Source organism: Neomonachus schauinslandi, chromosome X (assembly GCF_002201575.2).
Source record: "Neomonachus schauinslandi chromosome X, ASM220157v2, whole genome shotgun sequence".
NCBI classification, from domain to species: domain Eukaryota; kingdom Metazoa; phylum Chordata; class Mammalia; order Carnivora; family Phocidae; genus Neomonachus; species Neomonachus schauinslandi.
In genome coordinates this window covers 8,670,433-8,681,752 of record NC_058419.1, presented here as the reverse complement: position 1 = coordinate 8,681,752, position 11,320 = coordinate 8,670,433, and the positions used below count along the sequence as shown (strand labels likewise).

The following is an 11,320-nucleotide window of genomic DNA, read 5'->3' as shown; positions in this document are numbered from 1 at the left end:
AGTGCATGGTATATGGAAATTTTATACTATTTTTGCATTATTTTCTGTAAATCTAAAATTATTCCAAAATAAAGTTTATTTTTAAAATAATGCTAAAATTTATTTGAAAATTTGTCACCATCATTAAAATAAATTATAACCATTTTGTTTGGAAAAAGAAGGGGCAAGGGTGGGTTATGGGTAGTAAACGAAAGGCACACAGGCTTTGAAGCCTGTTTGCTAGCACTGGTGTAACAAAATACCAGATTTGGGGGTTAAACAAGATATGTATTTTCTCACAGTTCTGGGTATTAGCAGTCAAGATCAAGGTGTTGGCATGGTTGGTTTCTTTTGAGGCCGCTCTCCTTGGCTTGTTGATGGCCATATTTCATGTTCTCTCCTCTGTGTCTGTGTCCTAATCTCCTCTTCTTATAAGGACATCAGTTCGAGTGGATTAGGGCCCACCCTAGTGACCTCATTTTATCTTAATCATCTCTTTGAAGTTCTATCTACAAATATAGTCACATTCTGAGGTACTGGAGGTTAGGACTTCTGTATGTGAATTTTGGGGAAAGGACACAATTCAGCCCTTAACAGAGCCCAAATGACCTGAGTTATAATCCCTCATATTAATATTCAAAAACCACATACAATGGCTCCTGGAACAAAGTAATTGCCATACACCTGTGTGATGTGGTGGTTATAATGATTATTTACTAGGCAAAATCTAAAGCCATTCAGATTCTTCCATTATTCTGAGAGGGGGAGAGCATCACTGTAATGACTGAGACAGAATTTCATACCAACTGAGAAACATGTGGCCTCAAGGTCAGCATTAAGTTGATTTAAAAGAAATGAGGAAGGTAATTTTTCTTGCATACTTGAAAGTTTGAACTGAGATTTATATTTGCTACATTCACTTATGCAAAACTGAGAACTTTGCTCTGAGAGGCCTGAGAGCTGATCTATATAGGACGGTACACAACAAACCATACAGACTCCTAGCAATCATGTGGAAAGTGAGCTCATAGTGGGTGAGTGCTACGCCATGAAAGGAACAGCAGTGCCGACGTGCCAGGTGACTCACAGACATCAGAGGTAGAGGGTTTCTGGCAAATACTGTCCAGAATCTCAGGGCTAAGGCCTAAGAGGAAGACACAGCAAGGGCCATACAGTCTGTTCAGTGCCAAAGAGAAATGAGAAGGTTAATTAAATAAGGCAGCAAATGTATAAAATAATTTAAAATAAGTTACAGAAAAAAAGATTAAAATGCCAGGATAAATTTTCAGTTTTACCTCTCTGATAAAGTAATTGAAAACCAAAAGCAGATTACATGTAGCTCTTTTCTAGGTACCTGGAAAAAAAGAAGCTGGTCACTAAGAGCCTCCAGCCTTTCATCTGTCCTGGAAGAAAATGCCCCCCGCCAACGATTTGGCACCAGCTGCAGATAGATCCATGGTTTATCTATTGTTTCTCTTATACTTTTTTTTTTTTAATTTGACAGAGAGAGACACAGCGAGAGAGGGAACACAAGCAGGGGGAGAGGGAGAGGGAGAAGCAGGCTTCCCGCGGAGCAGAGAGCCCGATGTGGGGCTCGATCCCAGGACCACGGGATCATGACCCGAGCCCAAGACAGCCACCCAACCAACTGAGCCACCCAGGCGCTCCTCTTATACTTTTTTTTTTAAGCAGAGAAAACAATGTGAGAGTGTCAGGAAGGCAGTTGTGATAGCAGTCTATTCTATTAGTCTTCTATGAGGCCCTTCTACTAGGGTTCTCCAGAGAAACAGAACCAATAGGATATATAGATGATATAGATATAAAGACAGATATATAGAGGGAAATATTAAAATATTTTTGTCAGTTTGAATGCATTTGTTCTTCCAATGATCTTCTGAATTTAACTGCCAAGTTTAAAAACATCTGTTACAATTTTGATTTGGATCCCATTAAATTCATTATTTACTTTAGAAAGAAAGAAACAGTTTTAGAATATTGAGACCTCCAATTCAGCACCATAATATGCTTCTCTATTTATTCAAGTTTCCTTGATGACTCAACATAGTTTTATAGCTTTCCTCATGTAGGTCTCACACATGCATTTTTAAGCTTATTTGCTATTATTAAACTTGAGAGTTTAGGTTGCTCCTATAAATGGAATTTTTTTTAAAGATTTTATTTATTTTAAGGGGAGAGAGACAGACAGAGAGAGTAGAGGGAGAGGGACAGGCAGACTCTGCACTGAGCACAGAGCCCCACGCAGAGCTTGATCCCATGACCCTGAGATCATGACCTGAGTGGAAATCAAGCATCAGACGCTTAACCACCTAAGCCACCCAGGTGCCCCTAAATGTAATTTTGAAAGTATATTTTTAACTGGCTATTACTAAAATATGGGGAAAATATTATTTTTGTATCTTTATTGTGAGCAGTTGATTACTTCTGGAGTAAAACTGAAAGGGCATCCTGATTAATATTCAGTACACTGAATATATATTAATTATAAAAATATAAATTATAAAAATATATTAATTATAAAACTCAGTTATTTTGCTTTCTTGATCCTCTTGTTAACTGAGGTTTAATCAGTAGTATTGCAGCTTGGGGTGCCAAATGAAGATTAAATTATACATAAAAATTCAATAAATTTAATTGGATTGCATATTGAACTATCTGGGAACAATCGCACACTTTTAGGGTCAGTAGTAGAATACTGATACTTTGAACTCCTCTTGTTACAGTGTATATAATGGTGAGCCAGGGCCTGACACATAGTAGATCCAAAAGAAATGTTTACGGTAATATATACTGTGAGAAAGTAATGGCAGTAATATTAGATCACGGTACAAAGATATTATTGTTGGAGGATAGTGTATTTAACATAATTGCACTTATTTATCACTTTAACTTCTTGGAGCTCATCTTTTCTTCATAATGTTCTATATGATTTCCAATTTCTTGGTATATCGAATAATATTTTGCAGAAATTACAGCTACCTCTTCTAAGAGCTTACTATTTGTCCTCATTATCAACTCATTTAATCCTCACAACTAGATGCGTTAGCTACTATTACCACTATATTCATTTTACTGATGAAGAAACTGAGATGTCTTGAGATTCTGGAAACTTCCCCAAGGTTGCACAGAGACAGAGATTTTTGCCCAAGCAGTCTTGCTCTAAAGTCCCTGCTTATAGCACTCCAGTTGTCTCCTTTTCCCACTTGTATCATCTCTTTCATTGGGGCTTTTATTTTTTATTTTTTTATTTTTATTTATTTTTTAAGATTTTTTATTTATTTATTTGCCAGAGAGAGAGAGAGACAGCGAGAGGGGGATCACAAGCAGGGGGAGTGAGAGAGGGAGAAGCAGGCTCCTGGCTGAGCAGGGAGCCCGATGCGGGGCTTGATCCCAGGACCCCAGGACCATGACCTGAGCCGAAGGCAGACGCCTAACAACTGAGCCACCCAGGCGCCCCTATTTTTTATTTTTTTTAAAGATTGATTGATTGATTGATTTAGAGTGAGAGAGAGAGAATGTGTGTGTGTGAGTGCGGGGAGGGACAGAGAGAGAGGGAGAGAGAATCCCAAACAGACTCTGTGCTGAGCATGGAGCCTGACCTGGGACTCAATCCCATGATCCTGAGATCAGGACCTAAGCCAAAATGAAGAGTCCAATGTTCAACGGACTGAGCCACCCAGGAACCCCTGTCATTGGGCCTTTAAAAAAACACTCTCCACTAGGTATACAAATCAAGTTGGTGCCCATATTGATAAAGAGAATAAAAATAAAAGTGCTCAACATCACTTGGCATCAGGGAAATCCAAATCAAAACCTCAATGAGATATCACCTCACACCAGTCAGAATGGCTAAAATTAACAAGTCAGGAAACAGCAGATGTTGGCGGGGATGCGGAGAAAGGGGAACCCTCCTACACTGTTGGTGGGAATGCAAGCTGGTGCAGCCACTCTGGAAAACAGTATGGAGGTTCCTCAGAAAGTTGAGAATAGAGCTACCATACGATCCAGCAATTACACTACTGGGTATTTACCCCAAAGATACCAATGTAGGGATCCGAAGGGGTATGTGCACCCCCATGTTTATAGCAGCAATGTCCACAATAGCCAAACTGTGGAAAGAGCCAAGATGTCCATCGACAGATGAATGGATAAAGAAGTGGTATATATATACAATGGAATATTATGCAGCCATCAAAAGGAACGAAATCTTGCCATTTGCAACGACGTGGATGGAAATGGAGGGTGTTATGCTGAGTGAAATAAATCAATCAGAGAAAGACATGTATCATCTGATCTCACTGATATGAGGAATTCTTAATCTCAGGAAACAAACTGAGGGTTGCTGGAGTGGGGGGGGTGGGAGGGATGGGGTGGCTGGGTGATAGACATTGGGGAGGGTATGTGCTATGGTGAGTGCTGTGAATTGTGTAAGACTATTGAATCACAGATCTGTACCTCTGAAACAAATAATACATTATATGTTAAAAAAAAAAAAGAAGATAGCAGGAGGGGAAGAATGAAGGGGGGAAAATTGGAGGGGGAGACGAACCATGAGAGACTATGGACTCTGAAAAACAAACTGAGGGTTCTAGAGGGGAGGGGGGTGGGGGGATGGGTTAGCCTGGTGATGGGTGTTAAAGAGGGCATGTACTGCATGGAGCACTGGGTGTTATATGCAAACAATGAATCATGGAACACTACATCAAAAATTAATGATGTAATGTATGGTGATTAACATAATAATAAAGAAATTTAAAAAAAAGAATTTACTTCTAACAAACTTTAAACTGTCAATATTTTCCCCATTAATATTAAGGCTTTATTTAAACTTACATAATCTTAGATAGTATCTAAGGAAACTAAGGAAACACAGGAAACTAAGAGAGAAAAGATGATTATTCACAGTCACAAAAGGAGTTAGTGGCGAGTAGGATCTAGACCTCCTGTTTAAGGCTGCTCTTTCTTTTTTTTTTTTTTAAAGATTTTATTTATTTATTTGAGACAGAGAGAATGAGGGACAGAGAGCATGAGAGGGAGGAGGGTCAGAGGGAGAAGCAGACTCCCTGCCAAGCAGGGAGCCCGATGCGGGACTCGATCCCGGGACTCCAGGGTCATGACCTGAGCCGAAGGCAGTTGCTTAACCAACTGAGCCACCCAGGCAAGGCTGCTCTTTCTATAGCCACTTGGGAGGACACACAATTTTGTTCTTAAAATCTCAAACATCAGGAAGTGCGCTACCTTCTGAGTAAACCAGAATATGGCTGGTTAATCATCCCTTTCATGATGTAGAATTTCGATGTTAGGAATCAATTCATGTCTAAAAACAAAATGTGTTCTAAGTAGCATCAAGCCCAGAAACTAAAAAGTTCAATACATAAAAACTAAACATCTGTTTGTATTTGGCTCCCTCCCAGCAAGTGAATACTCATTTCAGTTGAGCTTCCGTGTTTTTCTTGAAAATGGTAAACCTTTGGAAAATGTGAACATTTGTTCTCTTCATTATTGTGGTGAAACAAAGGTTTGGAGGGGACAGAAGGGAAATGCAAACATTTTTGCAAACATCTCCCACAGGCCAGCCGGTAGGATTATTGGCAAAAAGCACAGGCAAGACTAGGTAAATGTAATTTTTTAGAAAAAGTGAAGTGTGTGTGTGTGTGTGTGTGTGTGTGTGTGTGTGTGTGTGTCCAGGAATCTGTTTATAATAGAAATTAGCCTAATGAAATGTTTCTGAAAACTGTTATCTATCATCCCTCCAGCTGTGACATGGTGCTAGTGAGGCTGACTATTTTCTGTGCTTGATCTGATGCAAAGTAGTCATCTCAGTTAAAATAGTTAATGTGGTATGATAGCCATCACTATGTAAATCAACCTCCTCTTGAGGGTCGGCACAATATACTGGCTTCCAGCTACTGAACATATAAGTGAGTGGGTCTTGATTACTGTCCTGGAGAGTTATAAATAAAGCAAGCAAAGCTTCTCAATTAAAAGAACCTCAATGATGTCTCTGTGTGCGATACAAAGAATTTTAGGTCACTGTGCTCTCTTCATGTAACTAAACATAAGCCAGACATACATGGCACAATATAAAATAAGGGTCATGTGCTTACTTTGTGGAAACAGCCTTAGACTGGCAAAGAAAATATATGAGAATCCTTGTAAAATGCTTTTTTCTCTGCAAACCATATTCTCTGACTCACAGATTCAAGTATGTTATGTATCTTTTCCAAAATATAACACAATGATTTTATTGTTTGATGTCTTGTGATAGCATAAAAATCCTCTATGAAATGGCTGAAGAGGGAGTAGTATCTGTCTGGTATATAGCATTATTTTCATAAATTAAAATTGCTATTGAATTAGTCATATGTGGAAATTCTGAACTGCAACAACAAGAATATAAGCTGTGCCTTTGGATACAAGAGTGTTGTCATTTTAAAAGGTATTTTTTTTAATTTTTAAAATATAATTTAATGAGTAATAGATATACATAACCTGTCATAGTTTACAAAATGTTTCCATTCTTTTTATCCTTTTTTATAGCTTTTTTTTTTTAATTCCAGTGTAGTTAACATACACTGTTATATTAGTTTCAGGTGTACAGTATAGTGATTCAACAATTCCATATATTACCCAGTGCTCTGATTCATTACCACAGCTGTGGATGTATGATACCCAGTCCTATGCCAAGATCACTCTTTTCAAATACTCAGTAAGAACAATTGTATAGAGAGAGCTGATAAAAGTCAAGCAGTTTTTTCTTTTTCTCCTTTTATTTTACACTGTTCTCTGTCACCAGAATCATTTTTTACTCTAATATGCTTCAAAATAATTTGTGTTCTTTTCATTTCATTTACAAATATCCCCATTCAGATCTATGGGGAAATAAACACATATAAAGTGGAGGTTTAAATAATTATTTTAAATTACTCCAACTTCATGACAAATAGCTTCATTATACCTAATTAGGAATTTAATATTCAAAAAGCATTTTATGATAGGTAAGTTTTTTAAATAAAAAAATTATTATATGTCAATTATACTTCAATTATACTACAAAACAGAGTAGAAATTTCAGGAGGGTATGACATGAAAATTATGTTATACAGCATCAGACACTTTCTATTTTCGTCCTTACTGAAGTTCTATAAACCATAATCCCAACTCAAATTTAATGGCAAAAACACAAGAAAACTATAAATAACTACAAACACTTCCCCACCCCACCCCCACATACATACACACATCACCATATACATAACTCCCTTACACAAAAAGCAGAATATCATTGGGGGAAAAAAGCATTCGCTTTGGCATTTACTAAATATGATATTAGGCAAAGGAATTTACCATTCTGAGTCGTAGTTTCTACCTTGGAAAACAATGATGAGGGTTTTTTCATGTTGTAGTTAAGATAAAGAAAATAATGTGAATGTTGACTGTATAAACTACAAAGTGCTATACACATATAAGATTTTTGTTTTTGTTGCCTTTTTCTTCCAAAATTCTGGATAGAGTCAGCTCAAAAACATTTCTAGAATGAATCTGTACATTGATAGGACATAATTTTACTGACTATATAACTATGATGAAGTTTCCCACATCATATTTTGGACTCCTGATTCTATTGCAATTAATAACTTTTCCGTGTGACAGATTTGAGTTAAAATAGTCATAGCCACTAGCTATGTGTGGGGGATCAAGAGGTACAAACTTCCAGTTATAAAATAAGTAAGTCATGAGGATGTCATGTACAGCACAGAGAATGCAGTCAGTAATATTGTATTAACTTTGTATGGTGACAGAGAGTAACTAGACTTATTATAATGATTCAGTTCACAATGTATACAAATGTCAAATCACTGTGTTGTACACATGAAACTAATAGATTATTATATGTCAATTATACCTCAATAAAAAAAATAGTCACACCTTTGGCAATCCAGTTTAACATATAAGAGAAAGAAAAAAACCCCACATTTTAGAAATGAAAAAGTGGGTATAATTACACAGAGATTTGAAGAAGTAAAGAATATTTATAACTCTATGCTAATACATTTCAAAATCTCAATCAAATGGACAATATTTTAATAAAGTAAGTGACCAAAGTTTAAGAGAGCTAGAAAACCAAGCAAACTAATAGCCACGAAATAAATGAGAAAATAAATGTTAACATTTTAGTCTTTCTTGATTCCTCTCTGTTTCTTATAACTCACACTTATTCTGTAAGGAAATCCTATTGCCTCTACCTTCAAAGTATATCCAAACTGTGACCACGCCCCTCAACCTACACAGCTGCCACCGATATCCAAGCCATCATCTTATCTAGCCTGGATTTTTGCATAATAGCTTCCTAATTGATCTCCCTGTTGCACCTTTTCTTCCCTTCAGTCTACAGTCCACATAGCAGCAGCCAGAGAGATCTCAAAACCCAAATGACAGTCAAGATGAAGTAAAAAGAATTGGATTGACCCTCCTGCTTTAAGCAAGAGGAAACCAGAAAAAATATGAAGCAAAGGTTTTCAGGCATTGGACAACAAACAGGAGTGTGATCCCTGACAGAAGGACAACAGATAAGCACTATTATTTTACCAGCTTATTTCCTTGTAGCTGTTTGTAGGCTACATCTCGGGGAGGAGAACCCAATCAGAGCCTACAGTAATCCTGAGCCAAGAAGCTATAAATAGAAACCTGGGAAGACCAAAGAGGTAAAAATTTGTGGGACATATTACTGGAGAATAAGGAGCTGCACAAAGAGAATGAAAGGGCTCTGGATATATGCAGAGGGGAACCTCAGGTCCTTGACTGAGTACTGATCTATGCATGTATGACAGGATATTACCTGAGGTCTTGAATGGAACAAGAGGAAGGGACTAGGCAGAGCAATTACTAAAGTCCACACACATCGAGGAACAGTTCATGCTCCCACAAATTGGAGGAAAAAGATTTTGCAATATATGGATCATAGGGTTGAATTCTCAGAATGCTATCACCTTAGTAGTGAGGCTATATTATCTCTTGCTATGAACCACACCTAACAAAGTTAAAATCAAGCCTTGAACTGACCTAATTGATTCAAAGTAACTAAAGTGCAAGTCAGGATAAAACCAAATTATTTTTAAATTACAACAAATTCTAGTATCCAAAAAGAAAATTTCTCAACGATGCAAAGGAGTAGGAAAATATAACCCAATACAATGAGGAGAAAAAATATCAACCAATAGAAACAAATCCAAAAACAAAAGAGATGGTAGAACTAGCAAAGAGAGACAACAAAATAACTAATATGTGTATATTAGTATATATGCTTCATATGCTCAAGATGGTAGACAGAAATAAGATGTTGCTAAAAAGGAGCATAAATACGAGGAGAGGAAAAAAGTACCCAATGAAACTTGTAGAGATACAAAATATGTGAAATTAAAAATACGCTGGATATAATTATTAGCAAGTTAGACTTGCAAAAGGAGATATCAGTGGGATTAAAGCTATAGCAACAGAATTTATCCAAATTGAGGCACATAGAGAAAAAAGAATGAATGATAAATACGAATAGAGCATCACTGAACGGTAAAACAATATTAAGCTGTAATAATGGCTAGAAATTTTCTAAATTTGAGAACTATAAATTCACAGATCTAAGAAATATGAACTCCAAGGAAAATAAATCTAAAGAGAATCACATCAAGGTACATTATAATTAAATTACTGAGAACCAGTGATAATGAGAATTCATTTTTATTTTTTTTTAAAGATTTTATTTCTTTGAGAGTGAGTGAGAGAGACAGAGAGAGAGAGAGAGAGAGAGCATGAGCTGGGGGAGGAGCAGAGGGAGAGGGAGAAGCAGACTCCCCACTGAGCAGGGAGCCTGACACAGGGTTCAATCGCAGGAACCAGGGATGGGATCATAACCTGAGCTGAAGGAGGACATTCAACCGGCTGAGCCACCCAGGCAATGAGAAATTTTAAAAACAGCCAGAGTTAAATGACTCATTATAAAAAGGGAAACAGTTAAGAATGACAATACACTTCTCATTAGAAATTATGAAGACAGGAGAAAGTAAAGCAACATCTTTAAAATATTGAAAGGAAAGAAAACTCTGTCAACCTAGAATTCTTTATCTAACCAAAGTATGTTTCAAAAATAAAGGCAAAATAAAGACATCTCCCGTGTCTATTTTTTCAGGATCTGATTTTCAGCAATTGTATTCATTACAAGAAATGTTAAAGCAAGTTCTTCAAGGTAAAGAAAAATGATACCAGATAAAAAAATGTGTGTCTATACAAAAGAAGAAAGAGCCCTAAAAATACTAAATGTGTGGGGTAAAAACAGTTTTTTTCTTCATGTTTAAGAAGTCATATGAAAATATAATTGACCATTTAAAGGAAAAATAATAATAACATATTATGGGATTTAAAATAAAATTTATGCAGGATGGGTTAAATAGGTGATGGGTATTATGGAGGGCACTTGTTTTGATGAGCACTGGGTGTTGTATGTAAGTGATGAATCACTAAATTCTACACCTGAAACTAATATTACACTGTATGTTAACTGGAATTTAAATAAAAACTTGAAGAAAAAAATAAAAAAAAAATTTATGATAAAAATAGCACTAAAAAGGGGTGCCTGGGTGGCTCAGTCAGTTAAGTGTCTGCCTTCAGCTCAGGTCATGATCCCAGGGTCCTGGGATCCAGCCCCACATCAGGCTCCCTGCTCAGGGGGAAGCCTGCTTCTCTCTCTCCCACTCCCCCTGCTTGTGTTCCCTCTCTCGCTGTGTCTCTCTCTGTCAAATAAATATATAAAATCTTAAAAAAAAATAAAATAAATAGCACCCCAAAAAACCAAGGAAGGTGGAAAATAGAGATATATTATTGTCAGGTTCTTTCAGAATACTTGATGTAACATACTATTATTTAAAGCTAGACAGTATATGTTAAAAATGTTATGTTGTAACTCTATGGCAACCAAAATATAAACTTTAAAAAATGGACTGGAGGAGCTTTGCGCAGTGGCAGTATCGTAGCCAATGAGGTTTATCCGAGGCGCGATTATTGCTAATTGAAAAAATGGACTGGAGGAGCTAACAAGCAAAGAGTGGAGAGAAAATGGAATCATAAAAAATTGTCCAGGAGATGGGGGCCTGGGTGGCTCAGTTGTTAAGCATCTGCCTTCGGTTCAGGTCATGGTTCCATGGTCCTGGGATCAAGCCCCGCATCAGGCTCCCTGCTCGGTGGGAAGCCTGCTTCTCCCTCTCCCACTCCCCCTGCTTGTGTTCCTTCTCTCGCTGTGTTTCTCTCTGTCAAATAAATAAATAAAATCTTT

At 37.0% G+C, this 11,320-nt stretch overlaps 1 pseudogene; it reads left to right on the top strand.

The window, feature by feature from the left end:
• The first annotated feature begins 10,995 nt into the window (after nucleotides 1-10,995).
• LOC123323429 lies at nucleotides 10,996-11,111 on the top strand (annotated as a pseudogene).
• Nucleotides 11,112-11,320: the final 209 nt, after the last annotated feature.